A 26,999-nucleotide genomic window follows, 5' to 3' on the forward strand; every position below is an offset into this window, starting at 1 on the left:
CCAGAGCTGTTGACAAAGTAAGTCTTTTTGAGCCAAAGATAGAGGTCATACATTTGTTCTTTGTGGGAAACTGATGCTGGTGCTGACTCAGGTTCACTCGGATCCAGAAAAAATGTATCAAAGGTAATGAAGTAGCTAGAAGCTGTTTCATCTATCTTTGGTAGCTCAGCAGGTTTTGTTGAACTGGCAGATGACTCATTTTGAGACTGTTAGAAATGGGCGTCTGTAGTTGGCAAGGGCTTGCAACTTTGTCCAAGTAGGGACCCTTCTTCCTAGTCAGGATAAGGAGTTAAACTCCTAAAATAATCCCTGCTCATCCACTTGGTCGCTTGGCATGAGCAGTCAGTCTTATTTTAGAGGCAGTGTGTAACGCATTTGCACATAACCAGTGTAAGCACTACAAAAGGACACCACACCAGTTTAGAAAAATAGCCAATATGTTTATATACAAGTCCAAAAACGATATGAATCTACAATACAGTACTTAAAAATCTACAGTTATCAAAATACACTTTAAAAACAGTTCATTGATGTTAATAGCTCCGTCTGGGGCTATCACGGTGTCGTAAGCAAACAAATCCAAACAGTTCAGGCTGGTCGGGGGGTCGCGGACCAACTACGGAGTTGGGAAGACCAGTAAAACAGTACCTGTTAGAGTACCTGTTAGAGATGTAGGGCGCAGAGGCCCTTGAAGTCATTTGTGTTGCAGGTGAGCTCCCTTCTTTTAGGATCAGGAGCGCTGGTGCTGGCGTCGGCAGGCGTCAGCAGGCATCGGGTGCTGCAGTCCGTAGTGCAGCTGGGCGGCATGAGGTGCCCTCAGGTCACAGTGTGATCAGCAGCTCAGTGGCAGCATCAGATAGCGTCATCTGTGAGACCAGGATCGCTGTGCGAGGTGAAGGCGATGCTCGTCACAGTGTTGCCAGGTCACTGTGCAAGCAGCGGCATTGTCATTGCTGAAGCGCTGTTGTCATCTGACGAACGGGAGTTGATGGTGCCGGTGTCGGTAGTCCAAGGCTGCGGTGCGGGATGAGAGTGGTGAATCGTGTAACTTTATGAGCGGTGCGTCATGTAACTTTAAGAGCAGTTCTCTCGAACCATGGTGCAAACAGCGGCATCGACTCCGGCATGGAGCAGCGCCATCAGGGAGGCCAAGGCGTTGTCGTGAAGTGAGGGGGTGCGGAGTGTGGTGCCCAAAGGTCGCGGTGCGAGCAACGCCTCAGTGGCTGCATCAGCAGGCATCGTCGGTGAGACCAGGGTCGTGGTGCTGCATTGCAGTGGTGCCCACTGTGGTGTCTTCAAGACACGGAGCCGGCAGCAGCAACTTAGACATCATTTCGTTGTTTTTCTTCTATCGCAGCATAAAACACACAGTCATCAGTGCAGAGGCAGAAGAGTTTGAAGTCTTTGCCTGTTCCTAAGACTTCTTGAACAGGGGGCATGCTCTACCTCAAAGCCTTTAGAGAAACTCACAAAAGTAGATTGTAGAAAATTCAGTCCAGTCCTTTCACTGCCCAAAACAGAAGCAGCCACTGTAGGCCAACACAGCGAAGCACACAGCAACGTGGTAGTCCCTCTTCACAGCTTCTCCAGCTCTTCTTCTTGGCAGTCTTTTTGATCCAAAAGAGTTCTAAAGTTCAGGGGTCTGGGCCTCAGTATTTTTATCCCAAAATCCTTTGATCCTTTAGGCAGAATGTGTTTGTGCCCAGTCAGAACTAGTTCTGCCTTCTCTGGTGTGATTTCCTGGCAGGGGGTGGGGATGGCAGGGGGTGGAGATGGCATTGTCAGAGGCAGACCAGACCCCTTGAGATGCAAGGAAATCTCCTCCCTCTTCCCCCATCACAGCCCAGGTCTATTCAGCCCTTTCCTGACCTACCAATACTATCGGGAGCCACCCTTGCTTCCTGGCCATCTGTCATCCAAAACCCAGACAAGCAATCCACATTCCAGCAGAGGCACACGGGATGCCTGAGCAGGAAAATACCTACTTCCTAAAAGTGGTATTTTCAAACAAAGAATATAAAAATCACCTTTACTAAAAGATGCATTGTTAGATTCTGAGTTCAGGCATACTAAATTTGACTTTCCCACCTAGTTCCCACGGCCAGTTATGTTTATAAGATGTTATACACTCAGCTAGGGGCTGACAAGAAAACCAAACAGCCAATCATGGAAACACCAATCCATAACATATTTTACCGCAGGAGCACTTGCATTTTGCCACTGATCAGCAGTGTGAAAATTACGCAGAAACACTACACCAGCAAAAACAGAGTAAAAACCTGGAGAGCAGAAAGCAAAACCTTAGGGGAAACATGCCAAAAGAAAACAAGTTTAATGAGACATATTGACATAGATGTCGGTATTAGACCAAATTGAGATCTGTTTTTGATTTGTATTTTTGATGCTGTTCAATTTCAATAGGAACAAGCTCCATTCCATTATTGGTAACTCCATTACTTCGTATCGTAGAATATTCAAACGTTAATAATCTGTCAGTCTGAACTTCCTGTATGGTAGCGAGATGAGTTCTGTGACTACGCAGGAGCCCACGCGGTCTGCTATTTATTATCGGCCAGGTTGTGGGGATTGATCAGATCAATGGAGAAGAATCTCTTTTCTTTCTTGCCCGCAAGAAAGGCGTTCTGTAAGATGGCCTAAATTCTTTTTTGGCCATATTCTTTTCTCAGACGAGGTCCCCAATCTTTAGGACCCAAGCAGGTCTTGCCATAACCGCTTTGACTTTCCCAGTCGCTGTGCGTTTTACTTCGATGTTGCTTTGTAATGCCCTTAATTCATTTAGTTCCTGTAAAAAAGTCAAACGATCATTGATGTCAAATACTTTTTCATCTGCCACTGTGCTGCCACAATCGAGGTCAGGTACCCACATTCTAGTCCCAAACAGGACCTCATATGGAGTACAGCCTTCTAAGGAACTTCTTAGCATGTTATTAGGGGGCAGATGTAGGTCGGTCGGTAACGGCCGCAAATCGGTATTTTCGGCCGTTACCGACCGGTATACATGATTTGACATGTAGGTGCTCAATTTCACAGAATCGGTAACTTTACCGAATCGGTAAAGTTACCGATTCTGTAAAATACCGAATCGGTAATTTTACCGATTCAGAGCCACCCATATGTAGGTGGGACTCTTCAGAGTCCCAGGAGCCTTAACGAATCGGTATTTTACCATCAAATCCAATTTGATGGTAAAATACCGATTTCAGGTGTGCATGCACATGTGTGCATGCACACCTAGCCATGTGACAGGCAGACCTGCCCTTAGGGCATGTATGCCTGCCACATGGCACCCAAGCCTGTTTTGGGGGTGCCAGGGGGTGTCAAAGTTCAAAGCCCATAGGAATGCATGGGCATTACCGATTCGGTATTTACCGAATCTGTAAATACCGAATTCATCCGATTCGGTATTCCAGCACATCTGGAATACCTACATGTCGGACCCATAGATTTACCGATTTTAAATTACCGAATCGGTAAAATTCGGTAATTTAAATTCGGTAAATCTAATTTACCTACATCGGGCCCCAAGTGCCCTCTGGACCCCATAAAGGTGATTGACCCAACTGCCACCTGAGCCTAATACCCTTGCTGTTAAGGATTGCTTTAAGTCCTGGATTTTCCTCTCCACAATCAAATTTTCCTTGAGATCATATGGAGAGAAGTACCGCAAGACCACACCCAAACTTCTCATAGCTTCTTTGCAAGCCCGAGAGCTAAATGTAGGGCCACGGTCAGAGTGTTATGTGCTAATTATGTGTGTTCCAATAAAGACTGGCAAATCCTTCATAAAATTTCGAGCGTCAGCCGAGCACTGGGTTCAAACCCACAGGAATCTAGAGCATGAAGCCACTGCCACCAAGATGTACCTGTAAGCCATGTCCGATTGTAAGGGAGCGCAGTGATTCAAATAGACACATGCAAGACGTCTGTCTGATATCCGAAATGGTGCCTCTGGTGGACATGCTATGGTGGATCCCTTCATCTGCTGACAGATGTTGTACTTAAGGACAAAGCCCTTGGTCTGCTTTGAAAGACCTGGCCACCAAAAACGTTGCTTCAATAATTAAACCGTTGCAGTAATACCTGGGTGTGCTAAACCTAGACCCTCATGTGCAGCTAATATTAAACCTAATCTGTGATCCATGTTTGGAATTCCTCTATCCCCCACTCCTGGAATTTAGCATACAGAATATTTTGTGCATCTTAACTAGTTCAAGTACTTAAATGGAAAACCTTTTGGCAAGGCTGAGCTGTCATTACGCGTCACGTTGAAAACTACCATTATCTGTCCATCTATTCTCGTGATAGAACGAGTGATTGCAGCAATGGCAGCAGTTCTCACTGCCGCCTTGGTAGCTTCATCAGCCAATGAATTACCCTCAACGTTCACGCCAACACGACGATGACTTAGATTATTAATCACATGAGCCTGTGTCAAGCCTTTTGTCAGCTCTGCCACTTGTTCGCAAAGCAGCTTGTGCTTTATTTTACAACCTTTTGAATCTCTAAACCCATTCTGGCCCCAATAGTGGAGGTATTCATTGTAAAACTGGAATACAGTAAAATGAACCATACACAATCAGCGTGGGGAATTACTGATCCGGATTTTTTAGTGCCAGTGTAAGGGCTTTTAGTTCTGCCAGCTGTGCCATGCTATCTCCTAGAGACTGCATCTGCGTATTGCTAGGACAGAACTTGCTGTTCCGTATACATCCTTTTACAAGAGCACATGCAGCTCTGCATTGCTGTTTACTTTCTACTGCAGGCTGAGCAGATCCTTTAGTATAAATTATGTATTCATACTGATCTAAAGGCATTATTTCAGCCGACAAAGGATATTCTTGTTCGGACTGCAGGAATGCTTGTGTTTTTTCAGTAGAGTCAAACTTGTCTGCATCTGTTGCAGTGAGAGAATTAGCCCAGTGTATCTATATTGGATGCAGTGCTTTTTCTTTTAGAACACTTGCTTTTGTTCAGCCTCCTAGGATGGTACTGGAGTCACAACAGATATTTGTTTCCCCTGAGCTAGTGCCCTTTCTCTCAACACAGCAGGCTGTACTGCTGTCAGTATTTTTTCAATTAATGCAAAACGCATTTCAGCGTTTATGTACAAATTAAATTTGTATTAAATGGCTATAGTTTCGCCTTCATTCAAGGTGAGATAAGTGTATCCGGAATGACCTGCGATTACACGGATCACCAAATTCGTGGGGCCTCATTTATGAGTCTGTGAGTCACTTTTACGCTACCGGGCGTCACTTTTTGTGGCGCACCAGTGGTGTAAAAAATGTGCCTTGTTGCGCTATTATTACAAAGTGACGCATCTAGGTAGATGCGTCACTTTGTAAACCCCTGCGCCACATTATACCTGCGCCAGGTATAATGTATGCAAGGGGGTTTATTGACGCAAGAAAGGGTCATGGAAGTGACGCAGTGAAATCTATGAGATTTCACTGCGCCGCTTCTAGGACTCAAATGCGTCAAAATCTTACACCTGCATCACAGCAGGCATAAGACTGACACAGGCCCTTTCACATGGGGCTTGCCCCATGTGAAAGGACACATTGCTGGAGTTGCGTCACTTTTGTGACACACTCGAGAAATGCATCACTTTTGCGCCTACAGATACGTTAGAAATACTGACGTATCTGTAACTCCTTGCGACATGATGCATCATACTGTAAATATGACGCATCATTGGTGTCGCAAGGAGGTCGCAATGAAAAGTGACGCATCGATGTTTTCACGCAGCGGTGCGTCACTTTTCATAAATGAGGCCTGTGGTGTTTACACATGTGTGTAAGTGTTTGGAAGCAAACATGTCAGCTTGTAGGGAACATAGTATTTCTGTGTGTTGCTGTGTCCAATGTCGAACTGAGCAATAAGGTCTAATTAAGTTGTAGAAAGGTTTTACTTTTTCTGCGTAATACAAAATGTATGTTCTGCCAAAATGTAGGAATCTTAACATGGATGTAAGTTTTTCAGAGACTTTTGGAGGTAGGAGCTGTTCACATTTAAAAAAAAAAATTAGCTGCTAGGATTTTCCTTTCAATTGAGAGCTCATATCCCAAAAATGGAAGGCCAAAGAATCCATTTGTTATATCTAGTGTTGTTTTGTATATCTTCTGCACAATGTTATTTATTAGTGTGGCGCTGTGTGCATTTTGTAATGCAACTGTTTTCGTGCATGTGTTTAAATGCCTGTAGTCTAAAAGTAGACGGTGAGAATTTTCTGGTTTCATTGTGGTAAACAAAGGATTATTCATGGAAGAGGAGAAATTCTAAATCACACCTCGGTATTCAAGTTGATCTAAGATCTCCCTGACTTTTATGTTTGTGTCATGTTTTATTGTGTACTGCTTTGTGGAGATGGAGTATTTTGTACTCGGATTTCATGATGAGGTGACTCAGCATCCCACCCTACATGTTTGCGGTATAATGCAGGAGCTAGTGCTACAGCCACTTCCTTCACATTTGAATGATTTAGTGAGTCTGGAACAAGGTCGGAGAAAGCCGGTAAAATTACAGTGTCTCCTTTTGGGCAGTTCATAACGAACTCAGGTGGCCAATCTTTTTCTGCTAAAAGTATATCATATCAAAAGGTAAGGTTATCCCAAAAGAGACCTTTCACTTTCCTCAGTATGTCCCCTTCCATTTGAAGTGTTATTTCATGTAACTGATGTGGGACGCTCACCCTTGTATCAGGTGTTTCCACAGTGATAGGTTCATTAAACGCTGCAGTCACCAGAAACTCCATCAGGTTCTGGCAGGCTATTGTTGCTTCTGCTGCGCTGTCTAGCATTGCAAGAGCCCATTCCCCCTACCCCCCAAGTACCAATTGCCATGTACTTAACCATGACTCTGTGCCTATGTTTATGTGGGGGCCCTTACATGTGGTGCGTCGTCATGTCCTGTATGGGATGAGTCCGTCAGTCTCAGTATGCGCAGATAGCGGGGGAAATTCAGTTCTCGGAATTCCTAGGAGAGTAATAATATGAACATGTGCCATGTAGTGTTGAAAGTGTCTACCTGGCCGGAGATTCTATGGGTAAGTCATCCCTAGGACCCCCCACAAGTGGTGCAGTCAGCCCAGATGTGTCGGTATAGTGGTGGATCCCCAGAATGAGAGAACAGTCTGAGGTGCGGCCCCCAGCACTATGCCTATTTGATGACCTCTTTGAGATGTTAGGGGGTAGGTTAGGGGGTTGTGGAGGCCTAGTAGTATGTAGGAAGGGAACCTTGGGAGTTGTGTTGAAAAGTGCTTATCGATGTTGTTTCAGACTGAGTCACAAAACAATGTTATTTTTGTGCACTCCCACAAGATGTGTGTAAGCGTGCCTTTCTCCCCACATTGCCTCCAGCTTGCGTCACTCCGGTTTGGGTTTCCCCTATGCAATCGTACGGGTGTGATGTACCAATATGAAGTGATCTTTGGAGGTATGTCTATGCTAACTGTGTAATAGGTCGTGTGTCGTGCTTTATGGTATATATCTCTCCAAACTTTCTGAGAAAGTTGCCACCCCAGTTCTGCTTCCAAGCGACGTTGGGCTGGGCTTCTGTCATTGTTTGCGTGGGGAGCAAAAGAACATATAATTCCAATGGAAGAAATTTGTCAGATTGTTTGCTTACCAGCCACCTCTCAAAGGGGGTCAGCTTCTGATCGGCTCCACCCCTCATGGTTGAATGTATCAACCAGTGCCTTATCTGAGTGTATATAAAGGATTCGCCTTCAGGGAGGGCATAATCCTTCCTAAGGACATTGAAGGTATGGGTCCGCTATTGTCGTAAAAGTGATCATCGCCCTACAAGCAGCCTCCCTCCAACCACAAAAGGCTGGCCTAGTCTCTGGGACAAAAGCTGGGTTATCAACGATCGATGTCAAGGGGTGAAGAGAAGATGGTAATTTGCCCTCTGGGCGCACAGATGTCATACGAGAGGACATAACTGGGGAGATACATAGGCTAGGTGCACGATGGCGACGTTATAAAAATGAGACCTTCTGCAGCTAAGTCCCAGCTATTGCTCTATCCATGAAGAGCAAGTGCTTCTCTGACTCTGGTCTAGACCTTTTGACTTAATAATGTAACTGGACTGCCTGGAAATATCTAAGAAGGCAAGGTATCCCAAGCCCGCCGTCTGCCGTCAGGAGCCTGCTGCCCTCCTTACTCATCCTTGGTCAACTACCTGCCCAAGCAAAATGATGGAAGGAAGGGTTGATAGTGTCCCTGATGGGGGAGGCAGTGGCAACGTCTGGAAAAAGAAAATATTTCTAGTAAGGTGGTCATTTTTAGGGCTGCAATACGGCCCATCAATAAAAGTGGATAGCGCTTCCTTTGCTCCAGTTCTATGCACACCTTTTTGGTCAGTTTTCTGTAGTTGAGGTCATTTGTGCGTTCCAGTGTGGAACATAACTGTATTCCCAGGTATGGGACGTACTCTGTCGACCACTCCACAGCCTACCTGTGCTGCAGGCATTCTACAACAGCCTGTGGGACTGTAATGTTGAGGGCCAGGGATTTCTGGACATTCATACAAAATCCAGAGACCACGCCAAAAACCTCCATTGCTCTCAGGATGTGGGGCTAGGCTTTTCTGGGGGTCTTCGAGTATGACCATTATGTCATCTGCATATAGACTAAATCAGTGCTCTTTCCCTCCCATCGGAATCCCTGTGATATCTGGATGGTCTCTCACCCATTGCGCTAAGGGCTTCATATATCATCCGAATAGGAGAGGAGAGAGAGCACCACTGCCTTGTGCCTAGTTGTAGAGGGAACGTGTCTGAGCCAAGCCCTTTCACCCTAACCCTCGCAGTCAGAGATCTGTACCCACTAAGGATCCACACTCTAAATCATTCTCCCATCCCAAAGTGTTCCAGTGTCACGTCCAGAAATGACCAGTGGATCCGGTCAAATGCCTTCTCCGTGTCAACCGAAAGCAACATACAGGCTCCCTTCTTTTGGCGTGCTTTATCAATGATGTGAAGCAGCACTGCCTCTGTGATATAAACCCGGCTTGACCAGGGCATACCAGCCCCTGCATAAAGATACCTCGCGGCTTGTTCTTTTGGCAGCAGCTTTTCGGCGGCAGCAGAATTGTCTCCTTTTCCCTCCGTTTCATCCAGTAACTCGCGGTACCTTCTCCGCTGGTCCCGCATCGTGGGGCAGCCACCTAAGACTCACTTGGATTTAAAGGGGTGATTGACTTTGGATCTTGCAGGGCTGCGAGCAGGCGGAGGCGCAGGACTACGAGTCCCAGGAGCGCCCGCCCGCCCTCACTGCATACACCTGGGCAGCTCTCCCTGCAGGCCCCTCCCCCACTGGTCCTAAGAAAAGGCAGCAGACACGGTCAATTGGTGGGATACCTCGCGGCTTGTTCTTTTGGCAGCAGCTTTTCGGCGGCAGCAGAATTGTCTCCTTTTCCCTCCGTTTCATCCAGTAACTCGCGGTACCCGCTCCGCGGTTCCCGCATCGTGAGGGCAGCCACCTAAGACTCACTTGGATTTAAAGGGGTGATTGACTTTGGATCTTGCAGGGCTGCGAGCAGGCGGAGGCGCAGGACTACGAGTCCCAGGAGCGCCCGCCCGCCCTCACTGCATACACCTGACCAGCTCTCCCTGCAGGCCCCTCCCCCACTGGTCCTAAGAAAAGGCAGCAGACACGGTCAATTGGTGGGATACCTCGCGGCTTGTTCTTTTGGCAGCCACTTTTCGGCGGCAGCAGAATTGTCTCCTTTTCCCTCCGTTTCATCCAGTAACTCGCGGTACCCGCTCCGCGGGTCCCACATCGTGAGGGCAGCCACCTAAGACTCACTTGGATTTAAAGGGGTGATTGACTTTGGATCTTGCAGGGCTGCGAGCAGGTGGAGGCACAGGACTACGAGTCCCAGGAGCACCCGCCGGCCCTCACTGCATACACCTGGGCAGCTCTCCCTGCAGGCCCTCCCTCCCCTTTGGATCGTATAAGTTCAATGGTTTAGCCCCGCTGCGCGGGAGCACGCCGGAGCGACCGGGAGAAGCCCAGGACAAGGGCGGGACTGTCTGTGGCCGTCCGGGGCCGGCAAGGGTCGGGTCGGGCCACCCCCCTAGCATCATTCTTGCTTTATTACTTGGTATCTACTTGTATGTGTTTATTTAGTGTATTACTAGGTCATTGTTGTTGCCACATTGCTGGTAGAACTCAGTTTTTGATTGTGGGTTGTTGTATTGATTGTCTGTTTGTATTTTGTGGATAGTGTCAGAATAGTCAGTGTACGGTTCAAAATGCCCCTACGGTCAGGTAGGGAAAGGCAAGTTCAGGTTTCCACCTCCAATGGTACCTTTACAGGTACAATTGATCAGTTTTTTAAACGCACCACCTGTATATTGGAGAAGGAAATAGCTCTTGCTGAAAAACGTTTATCACTTGACCTAATTACGGGCAAGCGATCCTCACTTGGTAAAATCAATGAGGCTGTTTCCCCCGTTCCACTTTCCTAATTGAATGAAGATAGCTCCGATGTTAATGTGGATTTTGTGGTAGCAACTGCATCCACCAGCCATACTCTGGATCCAGAGGGGGCTGGTACAGATAGTGTACTTGTTACTGCCCACGACATCATAGTGGATAGTGGAACTATCTACCATGATTTATCTTGTTAGGATACTGGTCTTTCAGATTCCCCCAATCTTACCCTAAGCACAGAGCGAGCAAATTTATCTACCTCCTCCCAATGCCCGCCCACTCAAAATCCTGGTAAACGGAAAAGGGTAGATTTGAGCGATATAGGGGAACATAACGAGGGTTTGAGAACTATCTATATACCCCCCACACAGATACCCACCTCCACAGCAGTGGTTCAACCTGAGGAACATAATGCCACATTAAACATTGTAGAAGGTATACTTCTGGCCAAAATAGAGTTATTGATTAAATCCCTACTCCTACCATTATTTGAACGGACCAGATTACTAAACACCAAGATGGACTCTCTGGACACGCTAGTGAAAGAGAACATAGCGGGATGGGGGTAATAGAGGAAAAACAGGACCACTTACCACAAAAGCTCCTCAGCAAAAACCTGTCCCTGTTATAAGGAAAAAACAGATAACCGAGAGTACACCCCAGCAAAAGGTTGCTGTAGTCTCTACACCACATCCCCCAGCTAGGAAACCTCCTAATCCTACCAGTCATCTCGACCAAAGCACACGCCTAGGATTAAATCGGTACCCAGGAAACAATGTGTGAACCTCCCCCCTGAGTCACTTCCATATACCATCATTTTAACTAGTGTGGCCCCCCCTTGGGGATGGTAAGAGAGAAACACACAAAGATCTACATAATAAGGTTATATTTTGGTTAAACAAAAACCGCCCACTTTCTCCAAACTCAAATATAGAGATCCTCAATGTTAGGAGGGTGGACTGGGTAGGTTATAGTAAAAAAGATCTTGAGGGGGATTGTGTGGTAATCAGCTTCAGAGAGCCATGGGTAGCTGAATACATCAGTAGGGAACCTAGATATGGCAGACTAGGGGATGTTCAAACTTTATCCCTGCATTATTTCTATCCCACATTAAACTCTAATAGAGCCCAAACACCGCACCCCCACTTCCAAAGGTATAGACCCAGAGATAGATATCATCTTGAAACACCTATCAATCCATTGTTTCAGCCCCACCTCTTGAACCGGTTTGCCCCATTATCGGGACTGGATGGTGTGGACTGACTTAACAATGGCCCTTCGGTTCCTGGGCTGAATGGAGCTACAGGGATTTGTTCACTAATCAACACTACAATTATAATGGATAGGTTCGTGCCAGGGAAGGAAAGGTAGGGGGGAAACTTTAAGCCATACTCTTACACTTGAGACCAGTGGGGGGAATGTGGAACCCGTTGATATTCTGCCAAAGATATCTGCACCTACCCTTAAGATTTTATCCTGGAATATTGCGGGGTTGAAGGGGAAACTGATAGAAGTAGACTGGGGGTCTTTGTGGATCTTCATGATGTAATTATATTACAGGAAAGTTGGTCTATTGATGCTATTTATCGGGCTGGCTACCTGAATTATTATAAACCAGCCTGTAAAGGTTTAAAAGGTCGTCCTTCTGGGGGCCTTGTTATTTGGATCAGACAATCCTTAGGCTTTAAAATCTCTGTCCTATCTACACTGAGTAATGACATTTTAGCTTTGAAACTAAGTAATAAAAGTAACCAAGGTCTCTTCCTGATTAATATATATGTAAGGGGGCGACCTGGTGGGAAGTCTACAAAAATGGCTGATGATTTAGATTCCCTACTGAACATCATTGGCAGAGATAAATGCGTAATGGTGGCCGGGGACCTCAATTGTTCTTTTGAACCCGTCCCCAGTCTGGATAATAGGTGTTATTGGGAAGTTGATCAAATTTTGAACATTCCCCACTTAACCATTCCACCTGTCAAAAAAGTAACAGAGGCTGTTATGCAGTGGCTAGGTCTTTGCCTAGAATGGGATCTACGAGCAGCGAATGGGAGGACAAAATCTGACCCGATGGGAAATGCTACTTTCGACAATTCCCATTATTCAAGCCGTATAGATAACTTCTTAATTAAGATGGAGTTCTGGAGTTTACTAGGGGATATGGAAATAGTCACAAGGTCAGAAAGTGATCATAATGCCCTAGTAATAAACTTATCAATAAATGGTGACTTACAGACAACTAGCGTAACTAACTTAACTATTGCTGAGGCTGTTCTTACGTACGATTGTAGAAGGGTACGTTGGGCTAGGCTTCTGGATGATCCTACCATTATAGATAAGGTTTCAAAGGAGGTAATAGCAGCAACGAAATTGATGGCACCTATATTAGATGAAGGGACGACATTGGAACAAATTGGGGTGATTCACGAGTCCCTTTTTAACAAAATTAAAACTTTTTTTATTGAACCAGTAAAAAGAAGGAAAAATGGCTTGGTTCACACAGGAGCGAAATGGTATGATAAGACTTGCCGTCTTGCCCATAACTCCTTGATAGCCGCTATTAAAATTAGATCTGCCATAGATATTAAGCGAGAAAGGGCAAACTATAAGAAGGTGCTTAAGCAGGCAAAAATAAACTGGGATGAGCAACGTTGGTTGGATTTGTATAAGGCCAGTACTTCCACCAACCAACAAAAATTCTGGGAAGTCGTGAAATGGGGAGGGACTGGGGACCAGCAAACTCCTGTTAATTATGTCCCAGCCGAGAAATGGGTTAAGCATTTCTCGGCGCAGTTTAGTAATACAGAACGGATCTCCCCTAACTTAAGGGAGGCTACCACTGCTCTGACTGCGGTACCTTCACATGATCAGATTGTCTTCACAGAACTGGAGGCTATTAAAGCTCTAAAACTAGTGCAGAATGGGAAAGCTCCCGGAATGGACTGTGTCCCAGCGGACCTTTTTAAGTATGATCAAGAATATTGGATCCCCTACATAACCAATTTAGCGAACGCTATAGCTAGAGGGGTTAGAATCCCGGACTCGTGGAAAGGGGCGGAGATCCTACCTGTGTATAAAAAAGGGGATAGGTCTGATGCGGGAAATTATCGCCCCATCAGTCTTATCGATGCCCTGCAGAAGGTAATCACCAGAATGCTGCTAGGCAGAATCCAGCACTGGATGACAGAAGTAAACATCCTGTCTCCATTGCAGGCTGGCTTCAGGGCCAACATAAGCACAGTGGACCAAGTACTCAGATTTGCTATGATCTACTGGAAGACTGTGTTTTTGAAAGGAGGTACTATATTCGCAGCGTTTGTGGATCTCAAATCTGCGTTTGACTTGGTCCCCAGAGGGAAGATGTGGGCAGCCTTACGGAGTATAGGTGTACCAACTGCCCTTCTCGAGCTTACAATCAGGATGCACGAGGAAAATTTCGCTAGAGTAAGGTGGGGTCGCCAGGGACAGGTAACCGACTCTTTCCCTGTGACCCGCGGAGTGAGACAGGGCTGTGTCCTGGCTCCCACCCTATTCATACTTTTTATCAACCAGGTGGTCAAGTTCCTCTTAGCAACCCCGACAGATGCACCAATACTGGGTGGGACCAAATTTCCCCTTTTAATTTTCGCTGATGGCACCCTAATCCTAGCTAAAACACAGATGGGACTTCAGTTAGCTATAAATATGTTTGTGGACTTCTGTAACGAAAAAGACCTCGAAATTAATGTCTCTAAGACTAAGTTCATGGTCCTGACAAAGAATAAACCGTTGAGGGGCCATGTAACGATGAATGGGTCTAGCCTAGAACAAGTAGAGGTTATGACATACTTAGGAGTTGTGATTGATTATAGGTTACGCTGGAAAGAACAAATTGCGGCACTTAGTCTAAAATTTGCACGACTATCAGGGTGCCTTGTGAAAGAACAACGTTGCTCCTTGACCAAAAGAGTTCTACCTGCGCTTAAAATTTATAGCGCCAAAATTAGTACTGCCATACTTTATGGGGCCGACCTTTGGGGGAGTGTGGATCTGGCTGTTCTGGATAAGATCCAGAATAAATTATTTCGTAATTTAGTCAGTCTCCCTCCTTCGACACCATCATTACCACTCATGCTAGATATGGGCTTTCATTCCATCAAACATCATGCCCAATATAGGATGGTGGCATTATGGAGACGAATCTGGTCTACCCCGGAACTTGTCATGTTTGCCCATGAGATACAGGATATAAGAGCACAACAAGGGGCAGGGGACATACCCTGGTTTAAATCTATTAAGAATACTCTTATTAGAATGGGTCTTCACTCGCTCTGGACTGAGCCGGGAAATTACATCTTCCCGTCAAAGAAAGATTTCAAACTTCTTTTCTGGTTCATGGTTAAAGAAGAATATGTTATGCTCTCTGAGAAATCTAACCTGACAGGCATGTTTTTGATCCACAAAGTAGTTCCACATACTGAGACCTATTGGGACACTATTCTTAAAAGTTCCGATAGGAAACTCTATCATCAGTTTCGTATAGGAACTTTGCCACTAAGGGAATTTACTAGTGGATGGCAGAACTCAGAGTCCATATCTTGTCCCTGTTGTCATGAAAGCAAAGAATCCCTAGGGCACTTTCTATTTGTATGCCCAGCTTATCATGAACCGCGCCATAAGTGGTTAAAGCCAATATGTAAAAGATTAAACACCCGGGAGAGCAGGGACGCATTGTCAATCCTGAGATGCAATACAGCCGAATGGCTGTCTATAGGGCTGGCAAAATTCCTTGGGTGGGCCAGGCTAATCAGAATAAGGTGTGTTCGAAATGCTATAAGTTGAAAATTAAATAAGCTGGACTTATCCCATCCTTCTTGGGCAGTATTCCTGAAATGCTTTTTTATACTTGTTCTAATTTTATTATGGACATCTTTCTATGTACATTTAATTGTTTTTAAAAAATCGAGATTTATAATAATTTTTATTTGTCTGTTTAAAATTTGTACATTCTTGTTCTGTGCTTTGTGTTTGTATTTATTATGCTTGTCTTTTATGAAGAAAATTCGAAATAAAGACATTAAAAACTGAAACTGATATTCAAGCGAGCTGCCAAGATGCTCATAAAGAGATCAGCATCAGTGTTCAGGAGCAAAATAGGGCGGTAGTTAGCACAGTGATGTCTGTCTTTCCCCGGCTTGGGAATAACAACTATTTCAGCTTCTTGCATTGAGGACAGTAGACATTGAAGAGCCTGTTTAGGACTGGCACTAATTACAGGCAGAAAGCTTTGTAAAACCCTGCAGAGTATCCATCTGGTCCTGGGGAATTCCAAGATAGCTGTTTGGAGATAGCAGGGATGATCTCCTTGATGCGAATGGGTGTCTCTAAAGAGGCCGCCTGTGATTCGGTCAAGTGGGCAGTCACTGCTAAATGTAAATGATGAGAAGGAGCATCAGAAGAAGTTGGTTTCTTGGAATAGAGAAAAGCATAAACGTCACTGAAGCGCACTGCAATTTGTCTATCTCCCTTTATCTCCTTCCCCTTTCCATTGAGGAGAAAGTCCACTCTAACAGATTGTCTCTGGGTGTGGAGCCTAGCTGCTAGAAGCCTTCCACATGTATTCCCATTGACATAAAAGGAAGGTTTTAGTCTAAGAATTGAGTATTCTGCCCTGTCTAAGTCCAGGCTGGCAAGTTACTTCCGCGTAGATTCTAACTGACGCCGAATACTCAGAGCCCCAATACGCTGGTGCATGTGCTCTAGCTCCCTGACCTTCTCCTGGAGCTCCGTCCGATTTATCTTACATTGGCTGTTTTCATACGCCACAATTGCTATGAAGACCCTCAAATGACAGCTTTTAGTGCGTCCAACAGGGTGGATGTAGAAACATCTGAGGTGTCATTGATTTGTAGATAGTCACGTATGGCCAACTGAATTTGTGATACCACCTCAGGTCTTTGAAATACCTTTTCTCTGAGCCTTCATCTGCACCCTGAGTCTTTCCAAGTAGGGTGCCAATGCTCTAGGAGTAAAACAGAGTGATCCGAGAGAGATCAGGGTTCGATCTCTACTGAGTGTGTTAATGGGAGTATCTTTTGGGTTCCTAGGAAGTAGTCTAATTGGGCATAAGTCTTGTGAGCATGCAAAACAAAGGTGTAGTCCCTTGTTTTAGGTTGTAGGGATCCCCAGAAGTTGGTCAACCCTATTTATCCCAGCCAATCTAGCCCCTCGTCAGATAGAGACTCGCACCCTACCACTCTGGAACTGGAGTGCGGACTGGGGGGGAGAAAGAGTTGGGGAATGAGGGTCTCCTCTACAGCAGCCCAGTTGAAGTGTTCCAGCCCTGTATTAAGTGCATACAATGAACCCAGGGTGAGGGCCGGAGTCCCCACTTGTACTTGATACCCGAAATGGCGGCAATTAAGCTACACAAGTTTCAGACCTACTGCTGCAGAGAACTTGCATGTAAGAAGTATTGCTACCCCTGCACTCTTGCATCCAGTGAAGGAGAAGTACTGGTGTGGAAACACTTTGGTCTTAAGCCTATGTGTGTCCTTTGCTAAAAGGTGAGTCTCCTGAAGGAGACAAATATCAGCCTCCGGGTGCTTTAGTTATGAGATTATAGCCTTCCTTTTTACAGGGTTGTTCAGGCCCTTCACATTAAGAGAGAGTATCCTGACAGCGGAGTCTGGGGACAATGTCTGACGCCAGGTGGAGCCGCTCTGTTCAGCTATAGAGGAGATCGGCCTTGGTTCATCCCCTGACCATCACCTACCCAGCCGGACTTTGGGCACTGTTTTTCTCCCCAGCTACCTGTCTTGCCCACCCCCCCATCGTATTACTGTGACTCTGCTGCTTTTTCCTTGTCTCCTATCTATCTGTTCTTATTCAGCATTTTTTGCTCTTTGTCTACTTCCTTGCTCCTATCCCCTCTCACCTGAATATTTCCCCTTACCCTCTCTCCGCCTAGCCCCCTGTCCTTTTGTGCCCTTTGATTAAGCACACCTTCTCCCCTTTTTGGGGAAAGATCCAAGATATATACGCTGGAGTCTCAGCATACCCACTAAGAGAGTCCACAGCGCCAAAGGGAGCCACTCACAATTGAGGTATGGTATGGCACCCCTTGCCAAAGCACCCCCTCTCCCCTTTTTGGGGAAGGATCCAGTAAAGTAGGCCTTGGAGTTTCAGAGACCCCTCTGAGAGAGTCCACTGCGCTTAGGGAGCCTCTTGCAACAGAGATGGGGAAATGGTATCACTCCCCCTGGGTTCACACCTTACTGGACTTTGGGTGCAGCTTTTGACTCGTCTACTGGTTTGTGTCCCCGTCACCCTCCCCCTCCTCTTGCCTCCCCGTGTCTCTAATCCTCCCCTCCTCTTTCCCTCCTCCACTCTCTGTCTACTTCCCTTGCTTCTACCCACCCATTCCCTGGAATATCTTCCCTTGGCTGCTTTCATCACCTATCCCCCTGTCCTTTTGTGCCCTTTGACTAAGCACTCCTTCTCCCCTTTTGGGGGAAAGATCCAAGTTATATATGCTGGAGTCTCAGAATACCCGCTGAGAGAGTCCACAGCGCCAAGGGAGCCACTCACAATTGAGGTATGGTATGGCACCCCTTGCCAAAGCACTCCCTCTCTCCTTTTTTGGGGAAGGATCCAGTAAATAGGCCTTGGAGTCTCAGAGACCCCTCTGAGAGAGTCCACTGCACTTAGGGAGCCTCTCGCAACAGAGATGGGGAAATAATATCACTCCCCCTGGGATCACAGCTTCTGGACTTTGGGCACAGCATAGACTTGCCTACCAGTTTGTGTCCCTGTCACCTCCCTTCCTCTTGCCATGCTGTGTCTCTAACCCTCCCCTCCTCTTTCCCTCCTCCACTCTCTGTCTATTTCCCCTGCTCCTACCCCCCACTCCCCGGAATATCTCCCCTTGCCAGCTTTTTCCCCTACCTATATGTTCCTTTTTGTTTGTCTCAACCATACTTGTAACTAAAATTGCCATGCTCTAATACCTGTGTAGCCATTGTAAAGCTGTAACCTGCAATTTATTGTCTGATAGCCATGTAAAGAGCTCTGATACCTTCGGGTCTAGCCAGTGCTATAAAACCTTTTAAATAAATAGATAAAAATACATAAATAAATTGTTGTGTAGGGATAAGCTCATGTGCTGCATCTCCCAATCGTTCTTGTGTCTAAGAAGGGGTGTTTCTGTGTCATTGGGCCCTTGCCACATAATAAAGTATATGAAGTTGTTACTGAGTCAGCTGGGTGTGTAGTCCCTAGTGATCTAATGCAATAGTACAATAGTCCAGAACTGCGCTGCTCGACTTCTGGTCAAAGTCCCTAGACACAGCTCGGTTAAGCCTGCTCTGCGCGCTCTTCACTGGCTTCCGATTCAAGAGAGGATAGGTTTTAAGGCCATGTGTATGGTCCACAAATCCATCACAAACAACGGTCCAGATATTCTTCGCCCTCTCTTCTGCCCATACCGACCCTCCAGAACCCTTAGGTCCAGTGAACTCAATCTTCTGACAGTCCCTAGGATCAAGAAATCCCGTACGGGGGGTCGGCGGTTTTCCTTGCAAGCGGCCAAATTCTGGAATAACCTTCCTGAGAGCATTCGACTCCTACCGAACCATCTCATGTTCCGGAAACAATTAAAAACCTTTCTTTTCCGATGAGTGAGGATGATGTTACCTGGGTCAAAGCGCTGGGATGCCCTAGGGTAGCCATGCGCTATACCAAGTATAGTTTCATTCATTCATTCATAGTACATAAAAACTAAAACCAGTTGAAGAAAAACACAAAAGAACTGTAGTGTCTCTAGAATGAGCAGAGACTCGAAGTCGGTCCCCACCATCTCTGGAGTGAGAAAAAGGATGGTGTCCATGGTGGCCAGTGGCATTCAGCAGGGTCTCCTCCATCCAGCCTCAACAGCTAATGCAGCGTAAAATCCCGGGTTAATTGTGTGTCCTCAGCCTCGTTGACAGTCTGGTTTTGTGGCAGATCTCTGGCTAGGCTCTTCAGAACTGCATCCCTCTCCTGAACTATAGTAGTTGGATCTGGCTAAGTCAGGCCCTTACCCCTCACCCTCCTCCTCCATCTCTGGTAACTACTAGGCCCAGGGCCCAGTTTTGTTATTCCCCACTGCTCCCTCCACTGTGTCTATTTGGAGAATATCGCAAGCTGCTTGGAGGAAGCGCAACTGATGAGGCTTTCCTTCCCAGCTAAAAATTACCCGGAAGCGGTGTCCCGAAGAATATGAAATGTTATGTTCTCATGGGAAAGCCACCACCATGGAAAACTCCCTTCTTTTCTGCAGGGTGATGTCTGAGTGGTCTTGAAGGTGTTATAGGGAATGGCCACGGAACTACACCGGGACAGAGTCTCTCGCTTTCCGCAGGATCTGTTCCTTCAGTGGGAAACTGTGGATACAGGCAAGGATGTCCGGCAGGGGCAGATGTGAGACCCTAACCAGACCCGCCCGATGGACCCTGTCTATCCTGCTGTCTGAGGCCTGTAAATCCCCCAGAAGTTGTGCAAAGAGGACTGTCACATATTCCTCCATGTTCCCTGCCTCGTTGACCACCGGGGCATTCCGTATCCAGATATTGTTGCACCTGGACCTATTCTCTATATCCTCTGCTTGTGACTGGAGGTCTATTTGTTGGTCCGTGAGTTAGATGAGTTCTTGTCTGACCTGCTCAATTTCTTCATCTCTAGCAATCTCATGGTTCTCTAGGGTGTCCACAAAATATCCCAGTTCTGACATCTATTTCTGGACTGCTTGCAGATCTTGGGCCAGGTCCTTATTGATAGACTGTAAATCCTCTCTCAAAGTAGAGAAGAGTGAACCCATATATGCCCTGGTCACAGGAGCGTCACCTCCATCACCCTCAGACCGAGGCTGGTGGTCCTACGGGGTCCCAGAATGACTCTGCGGAGTGTGGGGTAGGTTGCTTAGTAAGCATGTCCTTCACGGATCACTCTTTCTTGATCCATGCAGCCGCAATGATTGTTCCTGCGAGGATGAGGGCCCAGGTTGGCCTCAAGATTGTGCCTCTGTGGATTTTTACAATTGTCGTAGTAGTTCTGCAGGGGGGACTATTGTTGCGGGAACGTTCCCTAGGTGCAGGGCGCGCACCTGGCGTTTCTTATTTTAAGGCCAGCTACTTTCTTCTGTTTAAATTGAGGTTTACTTTTGGGATTATCTTCTTTTTTGATAATGTAGTCTGAAGTGCGATGTGTATCTCTTGGCTTTGCTCGCTCTTCTGATCTGCATTTGACCCGCCCTTCCCTCTCAAGGTTTTTTTGATGAACACTTAAAGGAACGAGAGGAAAGTATATCAGTATCCAGTTGAGGAGACTCACCGTGTGAATGTGATGCATTTTGCTTGGTTTTTGATTGTTTATTATTTGATTTCTTTTTAGGATAATCGGGTGTTTGCTTGGAATTATCCTTTTCAGGATTACCCAGTAATTATGGTTTCACAGGCCTAGCCCCCAAATTATCTCTTCTCAGCAAAGCATAGGTCTCGTCGATAATTTTAGTTAATTCCCACTCCTGTTTGCGTGAGTGCCTTCCCTCAGCTATTGGCGTATAGCCACCGCTGCTGCCTCCCCTTTTGCGTTTGCTATCATAATTGTAAATACCTGATCAAGATTGCCTTTCAATTTCATCCCTAAGGCCATGGCAGGTTGTGCCCCTTACTCATTCTGTGTTTGTCTTAATATTTCTGGTATACCTGCTATTGATGGGGGTACCATGAGTCCTGGTGTAGATGGCAGCGAAAACTGTACCCCGAGTGGTGCAATCCTTTATCTGGGGAGCTATTCCCATGATCAAGCAGATCATCAGTATTCTGTGTTTTTCTTGCTGGCCTGTGTGTGGAAACACTGCCTCAAGCTGTGCTGTTTTCCGTGCTATCCAGAATGGCCTTTGCTCATGTTTAGTTGCCATTCTTCCCATAATCAAGTTAGGCATTCGTGGAGTGATCTTAGTTGCAGTCTCTTGTAGTTGACCTGCTGGAGTGACCCTTGTAGGCTGAAGTGTGAGTATTCTGATAAAGAACTGCGGAAAATTTCTGAATAGTTTTATTATTCCTTTGTGATGTGGACGTAAGTCTGCTACTGGCAATGTGGATGCGGTGTGTAAGCAGCTAGAACCGGACAAGTTGCTCTGTCTCTACTGAGCGGACCGAGTCTCACTTTATCTGTGGTATGGAGGAGGGTACCTTTAAACCAATTTATATGCTCTTGGTAAGTGAGCAGAACTTCTATGTCCTCGTATGGTGAGTGTTTATTTGGTATTTCATCCAGAGTGTAATAATGAAATTTATATCTGCATGCACCTGCAAGGGAGAATTTAACCTAACAATAGAACACCTCTGTTCTGTATGCCTCGTGTGCCTCAATCACGTAGGTAATAGTCCCACCTAATGATGAGATACCAAAATCTGCTAATTTTATAGTAAGTGCATTTCTGCAATTTTCTGAATTGTTTATAGCACCTTCCTGCTCTCCTTCCTCTGCTGTATTCACATTTAATGTGGCTGCAGTGTTATTTTGGATAGACATTGTTGAAGGAGTTTCAAGGAAATTGAGATAAGGTTTTTTGCACAATGTACGGAACTAAAATCTTTCAAGGCTGATTATACCTACAGCCAATACTTAGGGTATACCTACTCCCTTCCCACTCCAGACATCTCTGGTTAAATGTGAGAAGCGGTCTCTGAGAAAGCCCGACTGAACTACTTAGATTTGACCAATAAATCAGAAACAAACCAACATTGGCAGCGCCATGTCGTGTAGTTCCTACAAATCTATATAGGATCTGCATGTTTTAGGTAACATAAACTAAGGGATTGGTGTCCAGACTGATTCCAGACACCCACAAAGGATATGTTAGTATGTAGACCGCTAGCTCACAGTGCCACCATAAGCTCCACAACCTTACCAAGGAGCATAAAGTTCTGGCAGCTATCGAACATGACAACGCTGACCCCTCAGGGATCGTGGAAACAGTACAATACTTTTCGCTCAGTCACTCGTGCTCACTCAGTCTCAGAAAGATATACAGAATAAACGGTGAGGACGTTTTCAATAATCATTTATTGAACCAGCATCTTTCTAGTATAAAATATGTGTGCTGCAACAATCATTAGAAGGAAACAGATATGTACGGTTTTAAGCACCGACAGAGTAAATAAAAGTTGAATTCAACCATGGTGCTAAAACAATGAATATATGCAGGCATATAGATACATGGCACTAATCATGAGTACTCCTAAGATGCAAGCCCTAACTAGATGTACATAAATGTACCTTGCATGTATGTAGGTGTAAAGCCAAGAATCCCTCTAGAAAGAGCCAACCCCATTACCTGATGGGAGAAAATGAAGACCGACCGTCTTGGTTTCAAGTTGGACACCCCGCAAGGGATGTCAGACCACTGCATGCTGGAGTGTATAAGGGCAGGACTTCAGTGTCTCATTTCAGCATAGAAGTTTTTCTCCTCTGGTTTGCCCAGAGAAGATGTGGGAGTTATATACTCGAAAGGTACCTTCAGGGGTTCTACCTAGATGAGTCATTGTATTGTGAGTCTGTTAGCCAAGGATGACGATAGTGGTGACTCTTGAGTTATTATGCAGAAGAAGGTAATCCTGCTGTGATACTAAGAATCCTCCTGCATAATAAATGAGGCTAGTTTTTAAAGAAAACCACACAACATGTATTCAGCACCTAACTAGGTAAGAGGTCAGCATCAGAGCAGTTATGTAGAGCAATGTAGTGAAATTGTAGGTAAAAGGTTGTGCAACTACCTAGGCCTATATTGGGGTATATTGGGGCCCATAACAGCTCTAGCTCCTGTTGTTTCCTTGCTTTTCCCCCATTTTCACTGCTTTTCCCTGCCTTTTTTCCTGTTTTCGAATGCCTTCTCCTTGCTTTTCCCTCATTCACACTGCTTTCTCCTGCTTTTACCCCCATTTTTGTTTTGCCTCCTCCTTACTTTTCTTTTTTTTCCCACTGATTTCTCCTTGGTTTTCCACCATTTTGTGTGTGCTTTCTCCTTGCTTTGTCCTCATTTTCACAGCTCTTTCCTTGCTTTTTTCCTATTGTTTGGGTGCCTTCTCCTTGCTTTTCCCTTGTTTTCACAGCTTTCTCCTTTCTTTTGCCCTCATTGCTGTTTCTGCCTGCTGCCCATTATTTCAAAGCCCGGGTGGCGAACTCCACTCCGCCAGCAGTGTTTGCGGAGTTTTGCCAACTTCGTGCCCCATTGGAAACGTGTAGTTCAGGCAAAAACTCTGACTCTGGGGCCTAGCAGAGTGAGCCCCAACGCCCAGGCCCAAAAATGGGAAGAAATAATCACTTACCTGCTCTGGCACCAGAGCAGGTAAGTGATTATTTCCCTTTTTTGTTTCAGGGTGGAGCGAAGAACTCTGCGTAGTAGCATTCCACCATCTCTACCCAGGCTCAGTTATTTCCCGCCTCCCACCTAGCCCAGTCAACTGCCTCCCCACGCCTCTCACTCCTCCCAGGACTTACTTAATCGAGGCCGTAGCTCAACCCCATTGAGCTGGTCTCAGGCTGCTTTATCGCTCTTGCTCTTGCCTTTTAATTGCTTTCCCCCAGTATTTCTAATGCCTTTTCCATGCGTTTCCCTTGTTCTCCTGCTTTCTCCTTGATTTCCACCCATTTTAGTATGCATTCTTCCTGCTTTCCCCTCACTGTCATGGCTTTCTCCTTGTTTTTTTCACCTGTTGTTTGTGCAGCCTTGCCATGCAACTAGTCCATACCACCTCACTTCCGTAATTCTGAAGGACTCTCGATACCTGGCTGTTCGAATGAGCTTTTGGGATCTACAAGCACCTGGATACCCTGTCGAGTGATTGGCCACACTTTACAAATCCTGATCAACTGATTGAGTGATTGATTGTCCCAGAGGGACAAATGGAGTTGGGACCAGGTCAAAAATTCTGTCCTCACCTTATCCCGGATGGGGACAATGTTGACTTGCACCACCCTACTCAGGTTGCAGCTCAGGTACACCCCAAGGTAGTTAAAGTGAGTGGGTAACCAAGTAAACAGTGTAGACCCAAGGGATGCGGCTGTGGTGGACTGCGCCTTCGGTACAGCCTCTCATTTTGCTTAGTTAATTCTGTACCCTTAGGAAACGGAGAACCTCTCAATCAAATGCATTAAGGCCAGGAACGACTCCCGGAGACGGGAGAGGGTCACCATAATACCACCCTCATAATAAAATGCCTTCTGTCCTATGGGCTGTGTTGGTATCCCCTGGATACTTGGCATGGTATGGATAGCAGCCTTAGTGGTTCCAATAGGTTATAAAATAGCTATGGGGAGAGCACGCAGCCCTGTCTTGTCCCACGTCTAATGTCAAAAAAGGGCAAAGACAATCTTTCACAGGACACGGAGGCCATGGGGGACGTAAAAAGTCAGGAGACTTTATTCAAGAAAGCTTGTCCAAGGCCCAAAGTCTCCATCACCCTGAACATGTAAGACCACTCTACCTCGTCGAACGCATTATCCGCATCAAGAGAGATGGGAATCTTCTTGTATTTATCTTGTCGTGCCTGCCAGAGGAGGAATAAGAGGGTCCGCTAATAACTTGTGGAGGAGCGGCCCAGCACAGACCCTACCTTAGAAGGATGCAGGAGCAGCAGGGTGTACATCTTGAGTCGAGTGGCCAGGACCTTCACCTTCATGCTAGCATTGATAAGCGAGATCGAGTGATAATTTGTGCATTGGAGTGGGGCCCTGCCAGGGTTGGGTATCAATTAAATCCGTGCCCTATTGAATTTAGGCAGAGGTGTGGTGGTGTCTGAGATCTCCCTGAAGAGGATAGCTAGCAAATGCAGGTGTTTACTCATTTCTCTATGGGGAGCCCATTGTCCCCTGGAGCCTTCATTGTCATCATGTCATCTAGTGCCTAAGCTATGTTGATGTCAGTGGCATGCCTCCCCCACAATACAGCGGCCTGGTCTCGTGTGAGTGTCGGAAAGGTGAGGCTTCCCAGTGAAGGAATGCTCGAGTGAAAGCTTTCAGGATCAGTCATGATGTATGGCCTTTCATAGGAATCAGTGAGTTCACTGTGGATAATTGAGTAAAGTGTTGTATGCATCCCTGATAGCCAGAATGGCGATTTGTGGTTGCACCTGTTTCAGTTGTGCTGCTAACAGTCTATCTGCCTTTTTCCTCCCTTTCGTAGTGCCACTGTGCCTTTCTTAGTGCCACTGTTTCAGACAAAAGAGAGCGGACCCTGCCAGTGCCGTATTCTGGGAGTTCAGGTCAAGTAGGACTTGGGATGAGGTCAGATTATACTCCATGTTCAGACATTGCATCACAGCCCTCAGACGGTAAATTTCTTCTCCCAGATTCTCTTAAAAATTCGCAGAGTACCTCATCAGGTTTACCCTGGGGGAGACCTTTCCAGCTGCCCACAATATTTGCTTGGAGGAGACTGTGTTAACTATATCCTCCAGGTATTGACACAAATACTCATAGAGTCTGCGCTTATCATACCAGGAGGCAATTCTGCTCCAGCGGGCTAACGGGGGTTGCGATAGCCTGAAGTCTAAATCAAGCAAGACGCGGTCATGGTCTGATTATTCATTGAGCCACAACTAGATCATGGGCTTTCGTTGCTGTCAGCAGAAATATATCAATATGCAAGCATGTGCCATGGACACATGAGGTGAATGTATAATCCATATCCCTTGGGTTAGTCAGGCACCAGGGCTCTGTTAATGCATGATCACTGACAATGTCAGATAAAATGCACCTACCCCTGGGTTGTCAGACAGTATGATTCCCTGACTTGTCGAGGTGTGGGTTTACTGGTAAGTTCCAATCTCCCCCGTCACTAGCCTGGTCGAACCACAGCAGTAGAGCAGTTTGGTTAGTGCACCAAAAAGATTAGTTCTATCCCCTAGAGGGCATTTATGGAGCAAACAATCAGCTGTTCACCCACGTCCTGAGTTTTGCAAAAACTTATCAACCAGTGGAGTATGGGTTGCCAGAGATATGTACTGGAGAAGGGTCATCCTGTTTTTCCTGTGGTCTAGAGTTTTGGCTTGTGGTGTAGGAGCACTACAGGATTTACTAGCATATATCATGGTAGCCATCCACTCCTTTTTCAGCTTATTTTGTTCGATGTTGGACAAGTGTATTTCCTGGACCAGTGCCACATCAGGAAAATGAGTCTTCAGGTGATATGGTGCTTTCTTTCTCCTAATGAAGTGTGTGAGTCCATTGACAGTAGGCAAGAGGATCCGCAGGAGCTTGGGGGAACTATTTGGAGCAGTGGGCATCTATGCAGTTGTGGACGGTAGTCATGGGCAAGCTACATGGATAACACAAACATTTAAAAAGAGGGTGGAGGAGGGTAATGGTAAAGTAGGGAATGTCTCCAAGCTGTATCAACAGCCAGAGCCCGTGCAGGTAAGAGTGGTGGGGCTGAGTTGGGGGGGGATTTTGACGGATGATGATGAAGGAAAAATGTATCATTTATTTAATTACACCTCGTCATCATCCGTTGAAATC

This window comes from Lissotriton vulgaris, chromosome 8, assembly GCF_964263255.1.
Source record: "Lissotriton vulgaris chromosome 8, aLisVul1.2, whole genome shotgun sequence".
NCBI classification, from domain to species: domain Eukaryota; kingdom Metazoa; phylum Chordata; class Amphibia; order Caudata; family Salamandridae; genus Lissotriton; species Lissotriton vulgaris.